The following is a 12,565-nucleotide window of genomic DNA, read 5'->3' as shown; positions in this document are numbered from 1 at the left end:
AGATCGTGACCTGAGCTGAAGTCGGAAACTTAACTGACTGAGCCACCAAGGTGCCCCTCCCTCATACTTTTTAAAGGCTGTATGAGGGTCCACTGAAGGGATGAACCAAATTTATTAAACCTGTTCTTTTTTTTAAGATTTTATTTTTAAGTAGTCTCTACACCCAACATGGGGCTCGAACTCACAACCCTGAGATCAAGAGTCACACGCTCCACCAACTGAGCCAGCCAGGTGCCCCCAAACCTGTCCTTTCTTGATGGATGTTATAGTAGGTTCTGTGTTTCATTTTGTATCCTCCACAGCACTGTAGTGAACATCCTTGTACAAGAAAGTGGCCTTATTCATAGGGCAAATTCCTGAGGGGTCAAAGAATCTTTGCACTTCAAAGCGTGAAAAAATTCAAAATTTAAATCTCTCAGGTCAGCCCTCTACTTGACATTTAGATGTGTTTCCACTCCTTTTAGACAAGGAACCTGTGCTGACAGCACAGAGCCTGCTTGGGATTCTCTCTTTCTCCCTCGCTACTCCTCCTCCACTCATGCTTTCTTGCTTTCTCTCAAAATAAACACTAAAAAGAAAGAAAGAAAATGAACCCACATCTCCACTTGTACCACCAAGCTGCACAGTTCTGCCCTTATCAATTCCTCTACGTTCACTGTAGCTCTAGCTACAGTGATCTCTCTCCCCTGCCACAGGGCCTTTGCACCTGCTATGCCAGCTACCTGCAAAAGTTCCTCCCTCCCCCTTGTCTCCTTCACCCTGCTAAGCTCCCCTTTATCCTTCAGACTTCATCCTACAAGAAGCACTACTTCCTCCAGGGAGCCTTCCCTGATCACTCTGATGGGGCATGTCCCTGTAACAGCTCTCAGAGACTCTGTTTCTGACTCTGTTGCTTCCCTTCAAAGCACTGATATTCACTGATGAAGAAATTCGTGTTTTTAGGACTCTGTGAATAATGCCTGTCTCCCCACTAGACTATAAGCTCCATAGGGCAGGTCTTGGGTTGGACCCTGGGACAAGGATTGGCATGCAAGGGATTGTTTAAGGAAGTGATCCCTCGGGAGATGAGTAAGGGAGTGGGGGGAGCAGGACAGGGGACAGGAGAAAGCCAAGGAGGGTGCCATCTTAGGCAAAGCCCCATGGAGGGTGGCTTCAGCCCGATCTCACACAGGAGCTTGGGAGTGTGAGTTACACCACACAGTTATCGGGACCTGAGTCAAGGGAGCTGGCCCTTCACCCACTGCCAGCCATTGACTAAGAACCGCCCCAGCCCGGGGGTGAGGGGGTTCTAACCCCCTGGCTCTCTGCACGTGCCAGCAAAGTGGCTCCGGCAGCTGGAGGATAGTTCTCTAAAGGAGTCACAAACGTAGGCAAGTGGAAGGAAAGCACACAGAAGCTGGTGGAGGGGCACATAGAAATGGCCAAAGCGACCCTAGGGGGATCTGAGCAGGGCATTAATTGTACCCGCTGCAGGCGATGTCTATCTTCTTCTCTACCCCAGGCACCTAGTCCAGTGCTTGGCACGGAGCGTGCCCTCAAGAAAGACTTGGTCAGTAAGTGAATGAACCCCGGAATGAACATGAGCGGAGGGAGAGCCTTTAGCCAGAAGGAATGACATAAACGAAGGCCCAGGAGTGGAACTAGGAACCAATCGTTCAATTGTTAGAAGCCGTGCGAGCCAGTTGTCAAAACAGTATTTCTGACACCAACTGGTGCTTCGTAATCCAACCCAGGTCTGACGCTCCACCGCCCGGAGTTAGCGTCAGACCCGATGGATGAAGGGGCATGTATCCCAACAAGACCGCAAGGTCACGACCAAATGGGTGCAGATTCGGGGAGTCTCGAAACTCCCTTCAGCGTTGAGACTTTGCTGGAGCAGATGGTAGACAGAGCTCAGAAAAGCACTATACTCAAGATTACAATTTTATTATAAAGGATAAAATCAGGATCAGCCTAAGGAAGGGTGAGGTCCGGGAGGGCCCCAAACTCGGAGCTTCCGCGCCCTCTCCCCATGGAATCTGGGCTCAACACCCTCCTGGCGCATCAATGTGTTTAGCAACCAGGAAGCTGTACTGAGCTGCAGCGTCCAGAGTTTTTATGGGGGTCCCGTTACCTGGGCAGGGTTGATTGAATCATTGGCCATGTGATTGAGCTCAATCTCCAGGCCTCCCCCTGCCCCTTTGGAGAAGAGGTCCTGAAAGCCCCAGCCTTCTAATCACATGGTCGGTCTTTTCTGGTGACCGGCCCCATCCTGAGTCACCCCATCTCTTAGCATCAACTCCGGTGTGATCCCAGGGGCTCACAAATAACACATTCTCCCCATCACTTCAGAAAGTCCAAGGATTCAGTCTTCCTCTCAGGAACCAGGGACAAAGTTCAGCCACTTTTTTTTTTTTTTTTACACAACACACAGTGATTACTGACATTTAAATTATATAAACTTACAGCTAAGTCAATCAGATTATAACTAGTAAATACTCAAAACTCATCATTTCTTTTCTTTTTTTTTTTAATTTTAGAGAGGGGGAGAGAGAGCGTGCATGAGTGGGGGAGAAGGACAAAGGGAGAGAGAGAGAGAGAGAGACAGAGAGAGGATCTTAAGCAGGTTCCATGGTCAGCACAGAGCCTGACGTGGGGCTCAGTCTCACAACTGTGGTATCATGACCTGAGCTGAAATCAAGAATTGGACACACGACCGACTGAGCCACTCAGGTGCCCCCTTAATGCTTTAACTACATTGTGCTACTTGTATGCACTTGAAGTTATTTTTCCCTATTGCATCTTTATAACGGAAATGCTATACAGTGGAATCTGTGCGTCTCTCCCCAAGCCCACGTTCACCAACATGTTGGTAGGTTTGAAATCACAGTATCTGACCGTCGGCAGATAATTGATAAATGGCAAGTGTTATGAATGGGGCCTTAACTTAGCCGTAGGTTGGTTGCTCGTCTACCCTTAGGAAGTGGCTTAGTCAGTTGATCGTCCCACCTCAGCTCAGGTCGTGATCTCAAGGTCTGTGGGCTTGAGCCTGGCGTGGGCTCCGTGTTGACAGTGTGGAGGCTGCTCCGAATCCCCTCTCTCTTTCTCTGCCCCTCCCCCACTCACGCGCGCGCGCACACACTCTCTCAAAATAAATAAATAAACTTAAAAAGGACAGGAAGTAATGGAGACAATGTTAACGCAGATGAAAAAAAGTGTGTTCTGTTTATAGGCACGAGCTGGGAATAGCGCAAAGAAACTGAAGAGATATTCTTCCAGTATTCAGAAACCATTAGGCAATTGAGCGAAGAAGTTGCTCACGTCACCGACACGGGAGTGAAGTTTTGATGTCCACCTTCACTGTCCCACTTTCAGCCTGCCCACTCGCACTTACGTGAAAATAGCACCCGAGATTCAAGGCTGAGCTACCCTTTGTTCAACACGTCCGACTATAGGCTGGCTATTGATGCCAGAGTTTGGCAAAAATCAATGAAAAGCGTTTTACGAGGATCAATTCGTTCTAGGAATTTACAGTAAAGACAAGTGTATATTTTGCTATTATTTTAAAATTGTGTGCCACATGTCAATATCAATACACTATGTATCAGTGAAAGTGATAATTAGGCACATACACGCACCTATCATGCAGACAGATTTCTCTCCAGACAGCTGGGACTAAGCTTCTGTGGTCAGCAGGCCGGATGGAGAGGAAGGGCCAGCACACCTGAGAGCTGAGTTTGGAGATGAGGCCCGGTGCAGACAGAGCAGGAGCCTGAATGCCAAGGTCAGAGAGGGAGACAACCTAGTCTAAGTCACACAGCCAGGCAGTGGCAGGGCTGGGTTAATCCGAGGGTTATAGTGGGCACCTCCCTCTGTCCTGGGTCCTCTGCGTTCCCCTCCCACCCAGGGCTCCAGCTCACGTATCTCAGGGGCAAACCTGGGGTGGCTTGGGCGTGCCAGGTTAACCTAGCCCAGCCTGGGAATCCCACAAACAGAGCCATTTGTCAGGTCTCTCGTGTGCCAATTAGCAGAGCACGAGCCCGATTAGTCCTTGTGGCATGGCGGATTGGGGGGAATTAATCAGGCCAGAGGCGGTGGCAGGGAGGGGGAGCATAGGAAGGGGAGTGGAAACGGGGCTGAAAGACCCGGGTGGATCATTCCTTACAAGCGGCCATCCAGCCAGTGGGAGGAGCAGCCATAGCTCCTGGGAGATGCCAGAGGAGGGAGTCATTCTGGGAGATCAGGAGGGCCTGCCCACCCTTCCCTAGAAAGACAGTACTAGTTTTGAGATCCAGGTGGCTCAGGGAATGACCACAGACGGGGCCCTGCCTTCCACACCTGGATTTCAGAAGGTGGGGGGTGGGGGAAGAGAGGGGCTAAGTGGGGTAGGAGGGGATGTTCTAGGGCAGCTGAGCAGACTGAATGAAGTCCCATCTCCCCTCCTCGCTGGCCCCAGCTTCTCTGGGAGAATGTCAGGAACCGTCTCTCACCTGCTGAAGCTGGGCTGGCTGTTCCTGGCACGTAGAGCCCTGGGGACCCTACCTGGAAAGTGTCATCTTAGAAGCTGGGTTCTCAGCCCCTGCCAATGTGCTTGCCTTTGATTTTTTTTTTAAGTTTATTTATTTATTTTGAGAGAGACAGAGACAGCGGGAGTGAGGGAGGGGCAGAGAAAGAGAGAGAATCCCAAGCAGGCTCCACACTGTCAGTGCAGAGCCCGATGCAGGGCTCAAACTCATGAACCATGAGATCATGACTCGAGCTGAAACCAAGAGTTGGACGCTTAACTGATCGATTGAGCCACCTGGGGGCCCCTGTGCTTGCCTTTTAAAATGTGCTTCCACTGAGAGTTCAGGAAGCCTATGTGGAGGCTTTGTTGACATTAGGAAAAGGCATCCCATTCGGGCAGACCAATTAGGAAAAATCACTCTTTTGGGTACAACAATTACCAAAAGGCTGCATTTTCTCTAGGCTCTTGAAGGCTCTTGGTATAAGCCTCAGCTAGTGGACATCAAGCTGAATTTCAGATACATTTGACCTCCAATCCCACCACCTCAACCAGGTGCCTGTGGGTAGAGTACAGCTGGACAAGGGTATATTGCAGCCCTGTTCCCACCTTTGCACCCCCAGGGACTGCCTCGGTCCCCTGCGACACCGTGGAAAGAGCATGGACTCCGTAATCAACTAGCACTGGATCCGAACCCCTGCACTGCCGCTAGCTCTGTGTGTGCCCTTCCCCTCCCGTCTCGGGACCTCTGTTTCCACATCTCTAAAATGGGAATGGTAACAGCTCTTCTGTCCCAGGGCTTGCGGATGATTGAAGGAGATGACGTGTGGGGCCCCTCAGGAGGTCTCCATACATATTTGGGCCTGGATTCCCTGGCAGCAGTCCAGATCCTGGCCTGCACCCTCCTGAGATCCAGGTCTGCCCATCTCTCTCCCTGTGGCAGAGGAAGAACCGGACTGGGGTCCGATGACTAGTGAGCCTGGTGGATGGCCTGAGGACTGGGCCTGAAGGCTGGGTCTGGGGCAGCATGTGACAGGAGTCAAGACCCAGCCCTCAGAGTCTTTGGCTTTTTGGGGGTCATGGACCCCTTTGGGCATTTGCTAGAAGCTATGGACTCCCTACCCAGAAAAAAGTTCATCTGCACACACACAGTTTTGTGTATTATTCAAGGGGTTCCAGAACACAGTAAAACCTATCCGTGGACCCCAAAAAACTCCCACCCTACAAGCAGAGGCTCTGCTCTCCCACCTCCAGAGGGGGCATCAGGGCACTGGATTCTTCCACAGGACAAGAAGAGAAGAAGGAAGGAAGGAAATTGGCATCTAATGAGCTGACTTGACATGTATTAGCTCATCTAAGGCTCTTGGCAATCCTGAGATATAGTAACTAGTCCCTTATGACAGATGAATAACCTGAGACTCGAAGAGTCTAAAAGACTTGTCCAAGATCACACAGCTGGTGACAAGGCCAGGACTTGCACCTTTGTTGTCTGATTTCAAAGTTATTCCGCTACTAGTCGAGGCAGAGGCTTTTTCCTCATGGGCAAATGCCCAGCTTACAGAAAGAAGGGAGTCAAGGCCTGGTGTTTCTTCTCCTTCTGTCTGTTCATCTATCCATGTATCCATCTCACCTATGCATGCATGCATCCATCCATCCATCCACCTATTCATTCATCCACCTACCAACCTGCTCATCCATCCATGCATCATCTATCCATCCATCCTCCCACCTATTCACTCATCCACCTACCAACCCACTCATCCATCCATCCATCCATCCATCCACCTATTCACTCATCCACCACCACTCTTCTCTTCCATTCATCCATCCATCCACCCACCTACCAATCCAACTACCAACCTGCTCATCTATCTGTCCATCCATCCATCCATCCATCCATTCACCCACCTACCCACCCACTCACCCACCTATTCACCCATCCACCTACCAACCTGCTCATCCATCCATCCATCCATCCATCCATTCATCATCTATCCATCCATCTTCCCACCTATTCACTCATCTACCCACCAACCTTCTCATCCATCCACCCATCCATCCATCCATCCATTCAACCATCCATCCACCCACCTACCAATCCAACTACCAACCTGCTCATCTGTCTATCCATCTATCCATCCATCCCTTCACCCACCTACCCACCCACTCACCCACCTATTCACCCATCCATCTACCAACCTGCTCATCCATCCATCCATCCAACCATCCACCCACCCATCCATTCATCTATCCATCCATCCGTCTATCCATCCATCCATTCATCTATCCACCCATCCATTCATCTATCCATCCATCCACCCACCTATTCACCCACCCACCTACCAACCTACTTGTCCATCCATCCACCTACCAATCCACCTATCAGCCTGCTCATCCATCTATCCATTCATCCATCCACCTACCAATACACCTACCAATCTGCTCATAGATCCATCTACCAACTACAAATCCTTCGGACTCATCTCACCCACCTATCCACCCATCTATCCATCTGTTCATCATCCATCCTTCCATTATCCAACAACATTCCCTTAGCACCTCCTCAGTGCTAATTTCTAGAGATAAAGATGAGGATAAAGCATCATCTTTGCTTTTAAGAACTTCTGGTCTCCAGGGGAAGATGAGATACATAGTTAGATTATTTTCTCATCTGTGTCTTCCCCACCCTACCCCAGGGTGTCAGGAAAAGAAATGTGGGAAATGTTGCCTATTAGATCCCCCTCTGGGTGATTCACTACTCACATTATTGGCACATTAAAAGATCTGACAAGTCCTACAGTCAAGATCTCTTTTCAACCCTTTTCAACCACTATTACCCCAAATGACTTGTCTCTAGAACCTATTTTAAGAGGATTGCCTGTTAAAATCCCATGGAATGAGATTGTCTCAGAATAGAATTGGGGAAATGCTGATACACCAAGGAAAAAAGAACCAAGTGTCACTTAAAAAAACAGAGTAGTATTGGATTATAAGCCGAAGTATAAAATAAATACCAACGAGCCCATACCGTTATTAATAAATGACTGGACCGATAAACAAAAGGGAGAATATACAAATCTGTGCAGAAGAATTCCAAATAATTTATGTAGATCCTCTGCCTTCGAGGAGGGGGAGCATAACTCCCCAGTGTTTCAGTCTAAAAATACAATATGCAAAGAAGGGGAAAGTGGAGAAGCCGGGCAAACACTACACCAGCCACGTGATCAACATTAAGCTTGATAGTGATATCTCAAACTCATAGTATGTGCCCCTGATGGGATGAGAGTGGCTCTTCACCTCCGTGGCTTCTTAAAACACATAACCTCAGTCCAATTAAGAGAAAAATATCAGACAAATCCCAGTTGAGTTACATTCTACAAAATTCCCGAACAGTACTCCTTAACATTGTCAAAGTCATCAAAAACAAGGACAATCCAAGAAACTGTCGCAGCCAAGAGGACACTAAGAAGTGACCACTGTATGCAGTGGGGTATCCTGGGTGGGATCCTAGAGCAGAAAAAGGACGTTAGGTAGAAACCAAAGAAATCAGAATGAAGAATGGGGTTTAGTTAATAATAATGTATCAATATGAGTTCATTAATTGTGACAAATGTAAGATGTTAATAACGGGGGAAACTGGGTGTGGGGCATGTGGGAAATCTTTGTTTTATCTGTGTAATCTTTCTGTAAGTCTAAAATTGTTCTGAGATTAAAAATTATTTAAAAAATAAGTAAATAAAGAAACAAGTGAACAAAATTCAGCAAGTGAGGTACAGGGTTTGGGGAACAGCCTGGGGGAGACAAGGAGTTCTGGTTAGGAGAAGAGGTCTGAAATCAGAGAAGGCTAAATTCTGTAACTCACCTACTGCATGACTCTGAGCAAACTGGTTAATCTTTCTGAGATTATTTCTTCATCTGTAAATGGAGATTTAAAAATGCCGTATTAGTTGATTTGGATTAAATGAGGCAATGCGTATAGAGTCCTAGGCACCAATAAACATCGTGGGACCGTTAGACTTACTATCTTGTTATTTTTGGCAGGTGTGGAGGATCTGGGAAGGCTGCAGGGAATGGGGCTACTGGCACCCACCCTTGGAGAACTGGTAAGATATAGGTTGGGAGTGGGAGGTCAGTTTTCCCCAAAGCAGAGAGGTCCTTTCTTCTATCCTAGCTCCTACCCTTTGGTTCCAGAGCACAGCTAAGTGGCCTGGGAGGAGATAGAGACCTCACAGATAGGCTTCTGACTTCCCACCCCAGCTATGGCCCTGGCTTGCCCTTCCGTCTGCCAGGGTCTCTGGGCTAAGTAATCGCTAATTCCTCCCTGATGAAGCACCTGTATCTGTAAGCAAATGAGCTGGCAGGTGGCAGCCCGGATAAAATATGACCTGCTCAGCAGGGGATTTGCTTACCAGTCGGGAGGCAGCCCATCCTGCTGCCTGCAGCCTGGAGGCCTCCTGGATAAAGCATAAATCACCGGTGCCCACAGGGCAGGCGAGAGGGCAGGAGGCACCTGGAAGAGTAAATGCCCCCTCCCCGGCCTCAGGCTTATGGACACTTTCTCAGTGGCTTACGGAAAAGAACCAGAACCGGGAATCAAGGAGACAAGGGGAATTCATTCTAGCTCCACCACAAACTTGCTGTGAAGCCTTGGGAGAGTCACTTTCCCCTTCTGGGCCTTAGTTCTCAACTCCAAGAAAGAGCTGTTCTTTCCCTCATGGATATGCTACAAAGAACATAGAAGAAACTGTATGGAAATACACAATGTTTGTTACAATCTTGATGATTATTATGTTGTTACTATGTTGCTCCCACAGAAACCCCAGGGATCAGAGCTCAGGGGCTGGTAAGTTTCTGGTGGGCTGGTAGCTTTAGGGAATTATCTTCAAGGCTATAGTATCTATCCACAGAAAACTGATCAGAGACCTTTCCAAGGAGGCAGCATGATATATGGAAAAGCAGAAGTTCTGGAGGCATCGGAACTTGTTTTGAATCCTACAGCTGTCACCCATTAGCTGAAAGGACTTGGGGAAATCACCTTTCCCCTTTGATCCTCAGTCAACTGATCTATAAAGCAGAATGAAGAATATAATCTTTTAGGTTGTGGTTATAAGGTATAAACAAGATTACATTCCAGAGAGGCTGGCTCATAAGTAGCTCCCTGATAAAGGCTAGTTCGTCGAGGTTGAACCAGGTTTACAAATCAGATTTCCTAACTTTCTACTCAGCTCTTTGCTGAGACCTCAGAAAGTCTTGGGGGAATCTCCAGGCCTCTGTGAGCCGCATCGCTGCCCCTACCCCCAATCCCCTGCCGGGAGACTTCTGCAACTTGGACCTGGGAGACCCCTTGGGAAGTGCTCCAGCCCGGAGGCTGCGGGGACTGCATGATGAAGACAGAGCCGTTTGCTAATACCATGTGGCTGCTGTGACAGTCTGTTAATGCCATTTACAACGTGCTGTAATTATGTCTCACACATGCTGGCGGCCCAGCCAGCAGGAACATTCCCTGGGAGGGGCCTCGGAAAGATTCCTTTAGCAGGGTGGGGGTTGGGCTTTCTCAGGAGGCTGGGAGCTGGGGGGGTTGGAAGCCACTCTGAAGGAGTAGGAATTCCTCCCTTTGCACTGACCTACTTGGCTGCCCTGGGCACCTGAGAAAGAGTTCACACCTGCTTGGACCAGTGGTTCCCATCCTGCATTGTTTTGGAACTTTGGACAAGTCTTGGTTCCTCTCTGGGCCTCAGTATCCCCTTCTATAAGATAAGGATATGGGGAAAGATAAGAGCAGTAGCTCTTAACATTTTTTTGTAGCATCTCCCTAGAAAAATGCACATGCTCACATCCAGTCACAATGTATCCTGCATTTTCAGGGGGCTCACGGGCGACTGAAGTCCATTATTAAGCACCAATGACCCCAGGCCTAGAATCTCAGTCTAGATCATTTCACGGACCTACTACTGCTGTGTTTCAGTCTATTTCTCCACCCGGTTTGTGAGGTCACTCTCTGCTGGATGTTGTTGCTTGTCGTTTGGGACATAGGTGTTCATGACAGTTAGCTGCTCACCCTAGATGGGGCTCCTTATCAGAAAGTGCCCAGAGTTGTCTCTTAAGGCCTTCTGCCTTGAATTCAATGGGCCGGCTCATTTCTACAATGCTGCCCAAACCGTGATATTCCAGGATCTTGCTAGCTGGCAATGTGCATTATCCTCGAAGTTTGGTAAAAAGAGCTCAGCTTTGGAGTTAGACAGGTCTGAGTTAGAATCTCTCCATACTTCCTTGCTGTCCAACCACCAGCTTCTTGGAGCCTCAGTTTCCCTTTCCAGGGAGTTGTCATGAGGGACAATGCCCCTCAGGTGCCTGGTGCAGAATAAGCACCCAACGCAGGCCAGTTCTGCTCCCACTACTGCCCCCCCCCCACCCCAACCACACTGAGCTCAGACCCTCCTCTTCCTTTCTGGAGGGAGCTGAGGAGTCTTGGGGAAAAGCTCTCGGGAATGGAGAAGCCTATTTCCAAGTCATTAGTCCCCCAGTGTCGGGCTGCAGGATGGATTTTGATCAAGAGCGGGGTGACATTTGGCAAAAGTTGCTGATGAGGGATTGAATGATTAATCGTCATGACAACCGGGCTGGAGTAATGACAGGGATGCGATGGCGCCCGAGTTAAACACAAAGCGGCCCCGCGAGCCGGGGCGGTAAATTACTAGGCTTGTCACCGCTGCGCTTTTGGAGAAAGCGGCCGTGCGTTCCTAATGAGAGGTTAACTGTGTCCCCAAAGTAATTACAGCCGATTGAAGAGGTGGCTGGTAATTAGAGGATTAGCGGTGATGAGACTCACCTGCATGGTTGCCATGGTGATGGAGGGTGGGTGGGGTAGTGAGGGGAGGAGGGTCCAGACTCCTCCCCAAGGCAGGTGCCGGAGACCTCTCTAGTTGGGCCAGCCTTGGTGTCCATGACCAATGGGACGGGCCCTGGAGAGCTGGTGGGCAGGCCCCAAGGTTCTGCCTCTGGTGGCGGGGCCTCAGTCTCCCCATCTGTAAAATGAGAGCTTGAACCCATTGAAGAGCATGGAATAACAGAGCTGGAATTCTGGAACATGGCTGGTCTAGTCAAGTGACATCTCTCTCAAACTCCAAATAGTCTTCAATTTGCCACCCTCCTCCCAAGCCTGGCTTTGCTGGGGCCCAGGAAACCACACACAAATTCTACCTCTTGGCTGAGTGTCTCCAAGGTCTGAGCATAAGCCTCCATTTCCTCATCTCTAAAATGGGGACAATGGGGGCGCCTGGGTGGCTCGGTCGGTTGAGCGTCCGACTTCAGCTCAGGTCATGATCTCACGGCTCGTGAGTTCCAGCCCCGTGTTGGGCTCTGTGCTGACAGCTCGGAGCCTGGAGCCTGCTTGGGATTCTGTGTCTCCCTCTCTCTGCCCCTTCCCCGCTCATGCTCTGTCTCTCTCTGTCTCTCAAAAATGAATAAATGTTAAACAAATAAAAAAATAAAAAAAATAAAATGGAGACAATAATAATGGTACCTGTTTCCAAGGGTCCTCTAGAGAATGCAGTGAAATCATAATTGCAGGGCCCTTAGGAAAATGCCTGGTCACCACAAGAGCTCCATAAATGTTAGTGCTTTTGGTTCCCTTTACAAATACCTCTTCCTTCTGCAGACCTGGAGTAGCCAGGGGCAGGGAGGGGTCAGGGGCCTCAACCTTTTGTTGGAGAATGGGCTGCGCCTTCCACACATGATAGGTGACATGAGCTCCAGGTGAAGCTCTGGGCACTAGGCGCCCACTGTTTGCTCACGCTGCGTATCCTCGGTCAAACCTCTCTGCTTCTCTGAGCTTCCTGATTCCTGCCTGACTGTTCTGTTGGGAGAAAGGAAGGAAATGCTGGGTTTGTGGCGCACTTCGCATATGCCAGACCTTCCCATGGTACTTTATAACTATTATTTAGTTCTATCCTCCCCATAATCCATAAAATAATTAGTTTGCCCATTTTTAAACAAGATATTTTGTTTTTAAGTAATCTCTACACCCCACGTGGGGCTGGAACTTAAAACCCTGAGATCAAGAGTCACGTGCTCTATTGACTG

At 49.0% G+C, this 12,565-nt stretch overlaps 1 long non-coding RNA gene across 2 annotated transcripts in view; it reads right to left on the bottom strand.

Annotated features, from left to right (window-relative positions):
• The window catches only part of LOC111557281, a 38,703-nt gene that overhangs the window by 9,683 nt on the left and 16,455 nt on the right, over positions 1-12,565 (bottom strand). The window contains exons 3-5 of one of the 2 annotated variants that reach the window (XR_002737220.2): positions 11,313-11,508; positions 8,346-8,398; positions 3,618-3,751 (exon numbers count right to left, since the gene is read on the bottom strand). This is a non-coding gene — a long non-coding RNA (uncharacterized LOC111557281). The remainder of the gene's footprint in view (positions 1-3,617; positions 3,752-8,345; positions 8,399-11,312; positions 11,509-12,565) is intronic. The other variant, XR_002737221.2, reaches the window with a different exon arrangement.

Source organism: Felis catus, chromosome D3 (genome assembly GCF_018350175.1).
Source record: "Felis catus isolate Fca126 chromosome D3, F.catus_Fca126_mat1.0, whole genome shotgun sequence".
Classification (NCBI taxonomy): Eukaryota; Metazoa; Chordata; class Mammalia; order Carnivora; family Felidae; genus Felis; species Felis catus.
The sequence above is the reverse complement of the archived record's forward strand: the minus strand, read 5'-3'. Positions and strand labels throughout refer to the sequence as shown.